We start from the raw sequence: 11874 nt of genomic DNA, 5'->3' as shown, positions 1-11874 counted from the left end.
ACCTATCCTCCATGAACTTATCTAGTTCTTTTTTGAACTCTGTTACAGTCTTAGCCTTCACAACATCCTCTGGCAAAGAGTTCCACAGATTGACTATGTGTCGTGGGAAGAAATACTTCCTTTTGTTTGTATTAAACCTGCGGTCTATTAATTTCATTTGGTGATCCCTAGTTCTTACGTTATGAGAGGAGTAAATAACACTTTCTCCACACCAGTTATGATTTTATAGACCTCTATCATATCCCCCTTTAGTCTTCTCTTTTCCAAGCTGAAAAGTCCCAGTCTTATTAATCTCTTCTCATATGGAAGCTGCTTCATGCCCATAATAATTTTTGTTGTCCTTTTCTGAACCTTTTTCAATTCCAATATATCTTTTCTGAGATGGGGTGACCACATCTTCCCGCAGTATTCAAGATGTGGGCGTACCATGGATTTATATACAGGCAATATGGTATTTTCTGTCTTATTATCTATCCCTTTCCTAATGATTCCCAACATTCTGTTCCCTTTTTTGACTGTTGCTGCACATTGAGTGGATGTTTTCATAGAGCTATCCACAATGACTCCCAGATCTCTTTCTCTGTATTCATAATACTTTGTACTTCTATAATGCTCATCAGAAGAAGATCCCTAAGGGGCAAATAATTGATCACTCAGATCTACTGATGACAAGTGTTATGTATAAGCTTAATATTATTACTCACAGAGTAGCAAGCACCTGGAGGTTTCCATTTTGAATACTCAAGTAAAGGGCCTCTCTGGGAACTGTATGAAGACAGCTTGTTACTATATTTACGGGCCAGGTCTCAGTTAGTATAAGTAAACATAGCTCTGCTGAAATCAGTGGAGAAGCACGGACTTACACCCCTTGTGGATCAGAACTTATATTTTAGCAGAGGAACTTTCAGCATGGTGTTGGCAAGGTAACAGAGCATCTCTGCATTGCAAAATGAGCTTGACTAGATCCTACTCCTGGAACAAAAACAGCATTCCAGAAAATTGAACGCAAGACAGGCTGGGTCCTCGTCCCACTGAAGGCAATGACAGAGGCCCTAATGACTTCAGCTGACCTGGCTATGTGGCCTATTGTTTCTAAGCAATAGAATGGCTCTGGCACTTGGCATTTGAAGTGGAAGCTTTTGGTCTTCAGGTGATGATGGCAACTCATTGCCATCTGAAAACAGTCCAAAGTCTTCTCTGAAAAGAATTGGGACTTGGACACATCCTATCAAGTAGGTCTGGACCGTGGTCATAAAACCCACCATCACTTAGCATCCTTATTGGCATCCTCAGCAGAACACCCATTTTCACTTGTTCATGGGATCATATCTCCCACTAGTGGTGGACTCCAGGCTGGAAAAGATTCTGCTACCTACTGGCAGCTCATGAAATCATTCCTTTAACTCAAGCCAGTGCTTTGGCTGTTGGTGCTAGAGGCCCGGGGTTGAGTCCCTGCAGATGAACGTGGTGGTTGAATGCTGCTCTGTGTCTCCTCTCAAATCCCAGTGTTCACTCTGCAAGTTTAGGGCTGAAATAGTCTGGCAAGATTCTGTGGGAGGAAAATTGCCTGGCGGAACCTATTCTTTGGATAAGCAAAAGATTTCTGCCACTCGCGGTCTTCACTGGCACTGTATGTACTTTAATGAATGCGACAGTGTTATCCCTGATTTATTGAGTTTCACATCAGTGCTTTAACCACAAGGTCATCTCTTCTGGGAAAACTGAATTCAGTTCCAGGCTTACCACCAACAATGTGGCCAAGTCACTTAGCTTCTGTCCCAGTTCCCCATCTCCAAAATGGGTACAATATAGAAATGTAATCGCTAAGGACTTGAAAGGTGCTCCGAATTCTACAGTAGTAATGGGGGCGGGGGCATCATATAGACACCTAGAAAAGAGAGTCCAATGCAGACAGTGAAATATATACATCATATTCTGTCTTACTTAATTTCCTCTATAAATGGATCTGGTGCAGCGTAACTGCCTTGCTCAATTGCACTCATCAGTTTTTTTCCAGCTCTCATTTATCATTGGTCTTTTTGCAGCAGATCTTTTTTTTCTTTTAACATCTGTCCAAAAGTTCAATAAAACTGATTTTGAAAGCAGAGGAAGCTGTAGTCAGCTGCTGCAGTATGGCTTACTGAGAATGTGTGTGGACAAACCCCAGTTTGGTACTAGGCTATAAAAAGAAAACGAGAGATGAGCTAATCAATAGGGATAAAATAACCCACTTGAAAATTCTGGCCTCTCTCAACCCTACAGTTCACTTTTAATGACCTGCCTCTGTCATAAACAGATCGTTAAGGGTTAATGTCTCTCTTACCTGTAAAGAGTTAACAAACAGGGACCCCGAACACCTGACCAGAGGACCAATCAGGAGACAAGATACTTTCAAATCTCAGGGGAGGGAAGCCTTTGTTTGTGGGTTTTGGGTTTGGCTTTGTTCTCTCTGGGTCCTGGACGGGACTAGTGGTACAACCAGGTTTCTGCCAATCTCCCTGCTACCGTCTCTTATCTATTCAGAATTGTGAGTAAGAAAAGGCAGTCATAGTCTTTTAATTTGTTTTTTTCATTTACATATGTGTACTTGCTGGAAGTAGCTTAAATTGTGTTTCTGCTGGAGAAAGTTTCTTTCTGTTGTTTATAAGTTGGAAGACCCTGTAACTGTTTACCATCTAAAGTGCAGAGATAAACCTTTTACTTTTTCTTTCTTTCTTATTAAAAGTTTTGCTTTTAAGACCTGTTTAATTTTTTTCTCCTAGTTAAGGTTCAAGGGAATTGGTGGGGAGAAGGGAAGGATAAATTTTCTCTTTGTGTTATATTCACGCAGCTTGTATTGCCTCTCGGTGAGGGGGAAGGTAACACTCCTCTCGGTGTGGTGATTCAAGAAGTTGAATCAGGCGATCTCCTAGTGTTCCTAGGGCGGGAAGGAGCTGGGAGGAAGAAGGGACGGGGGAGGGAATGGCTTATTCCCTTTGTTGTGAGACTCAAGGAATCTGGGTCTTGGGGTCCCCTGGGAAGGTTTTGGGGGGACCAGAGGGTATCAGGCCCTAAAAATTCCTGATTGGTGGCAGCCTATCAGATCTAAGATGGTAATTAAGCTTAGGGAAATTCATGCTAGTACCCATATTTTGGACGCTAAGGTCCAGAATTGGGAATTATACTTGACAGCCTCTACAATGTGATTTCAGCCAAGACCCAAAGTATCAAGAAGTTGTCATGAGTACTTCTGGCCAAGTATTAGAAATCTCTTGAGAAAAATCCAATGGCACAAGATTCTCAGACCAATGTTTCAAATAAGCTGTGGGGATGGAAGTCTCTATGCATGCTAACTTCCTGTTGTTTCTCAGAATCCTTCGAGATGCTTTTTACACCACAGTAAATGATAACTGGACTGGAGATTGGAAGTAGGGAAAGGAAGTTCATGATGTGGCAGAGTTTGCCGAGGATGCGCAATTGTTTGCTCGTTGAATCTAGAGAGAGGATGGCGAGGAACTTCAGAAAGACCTGACAAAGCTGGAAAACACACCAGGAAACATGTTATAGTAGCACATAGAGGCTTTAACCAAGCTCTGAGGCACAGAGATCAAGTGAGCTGCTGCATGTCCAGAGGAAGTGGATGGTGGAGCTGGGAATTGATGACAAACCTCCTGGGTCCAGCACCTTTAAAAGACCATCCTTCCTCAAACCATTTAGATGGTACAATCTCAACTACTGCCACCCAGGCTGCTGGGCTCTACAGAGACCTGCTCTCCACTCTGGACACCTCAATGCAAACATCCACTCAGCGTGTTGCAGAGGTCACTAAACTGTAACTAAGATAGTGGCTTACACTGAAGAATAGTTCTACCCGGAAAGTGACTGCAAAGATGGCACTTGCCTCAACAGATCCACTTCTTGTGTGTGTTCAGACCCATCACTGAGGGCGTTAGCAGCAAAAGAACTAAGACGTTTTCGCTCTATTAGCCCAGTTAGGTCAATGCAGTGAGGGAATGAGCTAGATCTATCCCCTAATATACAATCAGAATTGTCCACTAAATCCTAATCAAATCCACACCGTGCAAATCATTTGATGGTTGTGTGGTGTCATGAGGGCATAAACTGAAGACAGTTGAGTTGTACAGGGGTGAGAGAGAAGACTATCTTATGGTTTCAACAATGGCCTGGGTCTCAGGCCAGCTGAGGCCAATGTCTAGCTTTGCTCTGCAAGCCCGAGGCAAATCACGCCATTTTCTTTGCCTTGGTGGTTAAAAACGTCCCTCAGCTCTGGCAGCACCATGAGAGGCGAAAGGAAAACGAACATGGTGCCCTTTTACAAGCCAGCTTTATCTAATCTGGAACGACAGGCACTAAAATGCCTTGCTCAGAAATAGAGAGTTAGTTCTCATTCCTATGAGATAATTACATCACACGGGGTGGTGTAAATATTATTGGAGCCTAAATGCCTAATATGTGCTCAGTCTTAATGTCGCTTTTGTTCTGGGGGGGCGGGGAGGGGGATTGATTGCCAGCTGGAGCTCCCTGAGCTGTGGCCTGTGGTGGTTTTCAACTATGAACTTTGTGACTGGGTGGACTCCCCGCAAGAGCTGAATTGGGCCAAGTGGGCCCAATCAGCCAGTTAAGCTCCAGTCTGGGAGAATTAGGCCTGGGAGGAAAGCCCTAATTAGAGGAAGCTCAACTGTGTGGGAATAGGCGGGGCTTATAGACAAGAACTTGGAAGCAGAGGGGGCTGCAGGGACGTGTCTGCTGTCAGTGCCTGGGAGAGGTTATAGCTCCTGGTTACTCCCTGGAAGGAGGGAGTTGAGAGGCTGGCAAACCCAGAGGAGTCGGGAGGGCCCGGAGGAAAGGAAGAAGCTCAGGGAAAGGCGGTGAGACGCAGGAAGGAATCACACCTTGGCTGCTGCTTAGAGGGTCCCTGAGTTGGAACCCAGAGTAGAGGGCGGGTGCAGGTTCCCCTACCAGTCACTGAGGGAGCAGCACCTGAGGCAGGGAATGGGAGGACTGCCTGAGAGGGCTGGTGAGCAGGGACTTTGATACGCATCCCCGGAAAGGGAAAGCACACAGTGACCTGGCCAGACAGCCGAGGTACGAAGCAGAGGCTGCAGTTCCCAAAGGGGCTGCAGAGGGAGAACGAGATGGAGTGCAACCATGGGAAAGAACGTCCAGGAGGGGGCACCACCTGCATTGAGTAGATCACCCTGTCACAAACCCGATCCCCATGGAGGGTCGGGAGGAGAATAGTAAGGAACACCTCATGCAGAGAAATTTAGCCAACCTGGTGTGCTAGGCAACGCCTCAGAGGCAATGAATAGTCAGGAGAGACACACCTCTCTTGACGTCACATTAAGGTGGCAAGAAAAACTGTTTTTTGGCCTAGGTTTCTATAAGAAGAATAATTAAAGTATCTAGTGTGGGCCACCCCCTTTAGAAATAATAGGGGTGGACACCACTGGATTTCACTGGTCTAGGGTGGATCACACAACCAAGGCACTGTGTGTGTGTGTGTGTGTGTGTGTGTGTGTGTGTGTGTGCGTGCACGCGCCGCTCGCTCACCTGGTCTACACTGGGGATGGGGAATCGATCTAAGTTACACAACTTCAACTGCGTGAATAACAGAGCTGAAGTCGACGTACTTAGATCTATCCACCACAGTGTCTTCACTGTGGTAAATCAACAGCAGACATCCCCCCATTGACTCCACCTGCTCCTCTCGCTCCAGACTAGACGCGATAAATCGACCCCCACTGGATCGATCGCTGCCCGTCGATTGAGTGGGTAATGTAGACAAGCCCACGCTACCAATGTCCGAGCTGTCCCTGTTCAGTGAATAGACTAGGATCTCATCCAAAGTGCTTCCTTCTGATAGCGCCTCTTTTGTTCCCGTAATGGGGCATCTGAGCCAGAGACTCTCACCATGGCCTGGTCCACACTACGCTGTTAAACCTGATTTTAACAGCATTAAATCGATTTAACGCTGCACCCGTCCACACTACACTGCTCTTTATATCGATTTAAAGGGCTCTTTAAATTGATTTCTGTACTCCTACAAAACGAGAGGAGTAACGCTAAAATCGATATTACTATATCAATTTAGGGTTAGTGTGGACGCAAATCGACATTATTGGCCTCATTCTTTTACAGTAGCTACCCAGAGTGCACTGCTCCAGAAATCGACGCTAGCCTCTGACGATGGACGCACACCATCGAATTAATGTGCCTAGTGTGGACGCGCACAATCGACTTTATAATATCTGTTTTATAAAATCAGTTTAAGCTAATTCGAATTTATCCTGTAGTGTAGACGTGTCATAACATTTTTTCCCAGATCTGGACCTTAGCATCCAAAATATGGGTGTTAGCATGAAAACCTACAAGCTTAGTTACCAGCTTGGACCTGGTAATGCTGCCACCAGCTAGGAATTATACAGTGCCTAGCTCACTGTGGTCTCCCCAAAACCTTCCCGGGGGACCCCCAGACTCAGATGCCTTGAGTCTTACAACAAAGGGAAATAACCCCCTCCCCTTGTTTCCTTGTTACTTCCTCCCAGGCTCCCCTCCCTGGACGACCCTAGGAGATTCCCTGCTTCCAGTCCTGGAAACACAAGTACCGAGAGATCTAATCTCTCTTCCCCCCTCACCCAGAGGGTATTCAAAGTCAGGCTTAGTAAATCTAACACAAAGAGATTTTCCCCCTGACTTCTTCCTCCCACCAATTCCCTGGTAAGCTGCAGACTCAATTCCCTGGAGTCCCCACTAAAGAAAAACTCCAATAGGTCTTAAAAAGAAAGCTTTATATAAAAAGAATGAAAAAGACATTAAAAATAGTCTCTGTAATAAGGTGACAATATACAGGGTCAATTGCTTAAGAAAAAAAAGTGAATAAACAGCCTTATTCCAAAAGAATACAATTTAACACATTCCAGCAACTACACACATGTAAATACAAAAGAAAACAATATAAACCTATTGTCTTACTATCCTTGTACTTACAACTTGGAAACAGAAGATTAGAAAGCCAGGAGATAGAAAAATCATTCTCAGAGCCGAGAGGATCAGACCCAAGACAAAGAACAAAGAACTCACACCCAAAACTTCCCTCCACCCAGATTTGAAAAAGTCTTGTTTCCTGACCAGGTCAGGTGTTTCAGGTTCCCTGTGTTAACCCTTTACAGGTAAAAGAACATTAACCCTTAGCTATCTGTTTATGACAAGATGTACCCCATGACTTGGGTTTCCTGGCAAACCCACAGTGATGGCTGACATCTGTCTGTTCAGGGAACATATTTGCACAGTCTCCTTCCCCAGAATTAGACTCAACGTCCGAGACAGTTGTGATGAGAGGAAAGTGTGCAGGTTTAACACATCACCTAACTGATCTGAATATAAATTCCCAGGTCCAGTAGGATTTTTACATGAGCTAGCAAAGATGTATTCCGTACAGTATTTTCCTTAGTGAAGACAAGGCCTATGAGAAGCAATGCCATCCAGTAGTTAGGGCACTGACCTGGAAGTCAGGAGAGCTGAAATCTCTTCCCAGCTTTGCTAGGATGTGCAGTATGACCTTGAGTTTACACTTAATTGAACCTCCCTTTACTCTCCATGGCTTCCCTGTTTAGAATTTAAGCTCTTTGGAGCAGGGACTCTCTTACTGGGGGGGGTGTCCTATCCTGGGCGAGCCCTAATCTTACTTGGACCTTGTAGACCCTACTGTAATACACAAAATAACCCTGATTTCTGTTGGGGTGCGTGCTGTAGTCCTGGGGGGCGGGGAGCACATGTCAATCAGAAACTGAGTGCCAGGGCCACCCAGAGGATTCAGGGGGCCTGGGGGCCTCGGCGGCGGGGGGCCCCCGCTTCGGTGGTAATTCGGTGACGGGGGGTCCTTCCGCTCCGGACCCACCACCGAAGTGCCCCAAAGACCTGCAGCGGAGGGCCCCCATCGCCGAATTACTGCCAAACACCCAGCTCTTCGGCGACAGGTCCTGGGGCAGAAGGACCCCCCCGCCGCGGGTCTTTGGGGCACTTCGGCGGTGAGTCCCGGAGAGGAAGGACCCCCCGCCGCCGAATTGCCGACGATGACCCAGAGCAGAACAAGCTCCGGGAGCCCGGGCCCCACAAGAGTTTTCCAGGGCCCCCAGAGCAAGTGAAGGACCCCACTCCAGGGGCCCTGAAAAACGCTCTTGGGTGCCCCTGCAGGGCCCGGGGCCTGGGGCAAATTGCCCCACTTGCCCTCCCCCCGGGCAGCCCTGCTGAGTGCTGGAATGATCCCCTCTATCTGTCTTGGGTACTTAGATGCCCCCCATTATTCTAGCACTTGAGCATCAGCCAGTCTTCTACATAATCATCCTCACAATGCCAGTGGGAGGTACGGAAGCTTCCTTATCCCTATTCTACACATTGAGAACAGAGGCACCAAGATTAAATGGCTTGCCCGAAGTCACACTGAAAGCCTGTGGCAGAAAGCCTGTGGCCTGTGGCAGAAAAGAGAATTGAACCCAGTGGCCTAAAATCCCAAGTTAGCACCTTAACCATTCTCGCTGCTGAAAGAGATCAGGGTGCACCCAGAGCGAATGCTGATCTCTTTTGCATGCTTGAAAACAGGATTTCCTTAGCAAGCTGCAGAAACAGCCTCTCCAGGAGGGCAGAGAGAGCCTGGTGGCCTGTTAAGTGGAGTGGTGGAACTGCAGGGGACACAGTGTCATGCTGGCAAGGCCATTCAGAGGAACATGAATCTGAATTCCACTGGGAAAGTGTAGCTTAGAGATGCAAAATGGGAGGAGTACCTGGAGTGCTGCTTGGAAGAACTGGAGAGTGATTCATTTGGAAACAGCTAACAAATCCTGGAGTAAAATTAGATCCGTTTTGAGACATGACTGGGGCCAATGGCTAAGATGTCCAAAAGCAACTACGGCCAGTGATTCTGAGCACCTCAAGATGGGCATCCAACAACTGAGGAATATTTCTTCCCTTATAAACTGTGATCAAGTCACCCCTTAACCTTCTCTTGTTTTAAGCTAAGTACATTGAGCTCCTTGAGTCTATCACTATAAAACTTGTTTTCTAACCCTTTGAACCGTTCTTGTGGCTCTTCTCTGAACTATCTCCTGTTTATCAACATCCTTCTGAACTGTGGACACCGGAACCGGACACAGTATTCCAGCTGCAGCTGTAATCATTGCAAATACAGGGGTAAAATAAGTTCTTCGCTCCTACTCAAGATTCCCTCTAGCATGTCCTCTCTTATCAAACCCTCCATAGAGAAATGGTCCCAATCTTTTCAGTTTCTCCTCAGCTGCCCAGAGCTGATGGATAAGCCCCTCTCTACTTGAATGCTATTCGAGGTCAACCTAGTCAGAACAGAATGTAAGCCAGACTTCTCAGAATATTCTTTCCCCTGCCCAGAGGAGAGGACAGGGAAAGACTCCAAGCCAGTGGACATGGATGGGAGGTTTTCCAGAGTCAGTGTGTATGGGTCCCCAATCTCCCCAACTGTCAATCCAATACTCAATTCACTGGGGCTTTTGTTCGTAGGAAAGTCTTGTGACATACTTTGTACATGTGGCAGAACAGAGAGGGTCTTGTGAGCAGGTTGTCTCTGGGTATTTAGATTTTAAAGGTCAGATTCCTCTGCAGCTGCGTATTGGTGGCGATCCATTTAAACCAACGTAGCTCCCCTGATTTATCCCAGCAGAGGGAGTAGCTGGCTTATTTTATTTGGTTTGATCTGATCAGTTCTGAGGACACTGGTAGCAGGAAGTGAACTACAGGGCAGAAGTAACATCACAACTGGAGACTGCCTGAATCAAACCATGATGACCAGAACTTCAGCAGGTGTCCATCAGAGAAGCTCTGCCAAAATCAATGTAGTGACACCAGTTTACACCAGCCAAGGATCTGCCTTGTTGCATCTGAACATTCTTGAATTTTGATCACTTGGATCGAGAACCAACTCCAGATTTCACAGCTGGACTGGAGATTTGTGCGAGTCTTCCAGATCAGAAGAGCTCCTGAAATTTTGGGAACATATCATGCAATTTTCTTTCTCTATGACCAAATACTGCTGCTTTTTTCCCCACCCCAATATGACTGAAAGACTCATTCATTATACTGTAGAAGCAGTGATTGCACGAGGAATTACTTCAGCTTGTGGATCTGTTTTCCCCACAGATGACTGAACAAGGAGCAATCTTGTGGTAGGATGACGGCCCACTGCCTTTAGGCTCCAAATGCCCAACCAGATTTAGACACCAATGCTTCCTGTGTACCCCTGGGGGAAACAGAATTATTGGAAAGGAGCAGGGGTGGGACCTTTGGGCCACTGTGCATAGACCTGACCTCTTTCAGAATGTTGGAAGGAAAGTCAATATCCTCCAATGGTTTATAGTCATGAAGTCACACACACACAAGCCCAGGTGATCAGTCCACTTCTTTTCCAGCCACTTCTTTGGGGCAACAGTGGCATCCGGTGGCTAGCTAAGTTTTGCTTTTAAAATCGATACTCAGCCTCACCACCTCTCATGATAGACTAATGGTTAGAGCAGGGGAGAGACCTGGGAGTTGGGAGTCCTGGGTTCCACTTTGAGAGACGCTGGGTTAATTCATCTTGCTGTGCCTCAGGTTCTCTTTCTGTAATGTGGAAATAATGACAGCTGAGTTGTGAGGATCAACTCATCAACATCTGCTAATTGCTTTGGGGTGGTGAAGCGGAAGGCGTTGCAGAAGTGCAAAGTATTATTGGGGGAGTGATGGCTGGCTGCCCATTGCAGTGCCTGAGAACAGTGGGCTTGGACCTGCTGTTTGCCCTGGAATAGAGTTTTTGAATAGGCAGAATGTGGAGGACTGTCACAAGGAACAGAACCTTGGGAAGTCTCTTCTGCTTGATCTCCAGCATAGCACGTTTCAGTCTTCCTTCAGGACTCTCCCTGGCACCACCTACATGTACTAACTGTAGTGGTGTTTTGTTTTCTTCAGGAGGAAAACCCTCTATTAGGAGCTGCACAAAGTTGAATACTTGCTATGAAGTAAAAATGTGGTGGCCATACAGCTGCAAAAACAAGACAAAAGTATGTCCAAGAGGCTGCTTCTGACGTAAATGAAATAATGTGTCATGGACTCCTTGTACGTGGTAGATTCTAGCAGATTAGGCTTCTGTATCAAATATAGACTTGCTACAGAACTTGCTTCTGAACAAGATACACACCAGATGTGTTTCTCCTAACGTCCTCAATGCAGTACCAGGTATGGCTAAGGTTATTTTAAATAAAGTATTTCTCACACAGCACCACCTAGTGTCCAAACAGCATAATCGAGTTTAACATTCTCCTACATCTCCTCTTTTAAGTTCTACATTCCTACCATTTCATTTACAATTATACACTGCCACGCGATCTTTGAAGGTCAGTGCATATCAGTCTAAGTATCTCTGAATCATGCTGCTTTTCTAATTACACCACTTGAATGCACACAACGTGGTCATCTGGCTGTCCATTAGTTGCAATGACTGGCTACGGTCGGTTTGGGATCTCTGAGTCACCACCACCTTGTTCTGCAGCTGCCACTGGTAGAATTGGCTCTGCTAGTTCTTTCTGAGGAACAAATTTCAGATATTGATGGTTTCTGTTAAACTCTCCACTGTCAGTCTAGATCTTTGAATCCCGTTTCTTTGCGACAGCTGGCGTTGTCCATCCTTTTTCTTCATCCAATTTGATATGAACACAGTCACCAGGTTCTAGATCCGGCAGTTCTCTGAGTGATGTCTATTGTCAAAGTGTTCGTAGGGTCTTTTTGCCTTTTTATCCGATTGGCCAACTCTCTTCCTATCTAGCCACTTTGGTGATAGGTTCTTTTCCAAAGGTGGAACAATAGCTCTGAGTT

The sequence above is a fragment of the Gopherus evgoodei genome, chromosome 2, assembly GCF_007399415.2.
Source record: "Gopherus evgoodei ecotype Sinaloan lineage chromosome 2, rGopEvg1_v1.p, whole genome shotgun sequence".
NCBI classification, from domain to species: Eukaryota; Metazoa; Chordata; order Testudines; family Testudinidae; genus Gopherus; species Gopherus evgoodei.
This window is presented reverse-complemented; position numbering follows the sequence as displayed.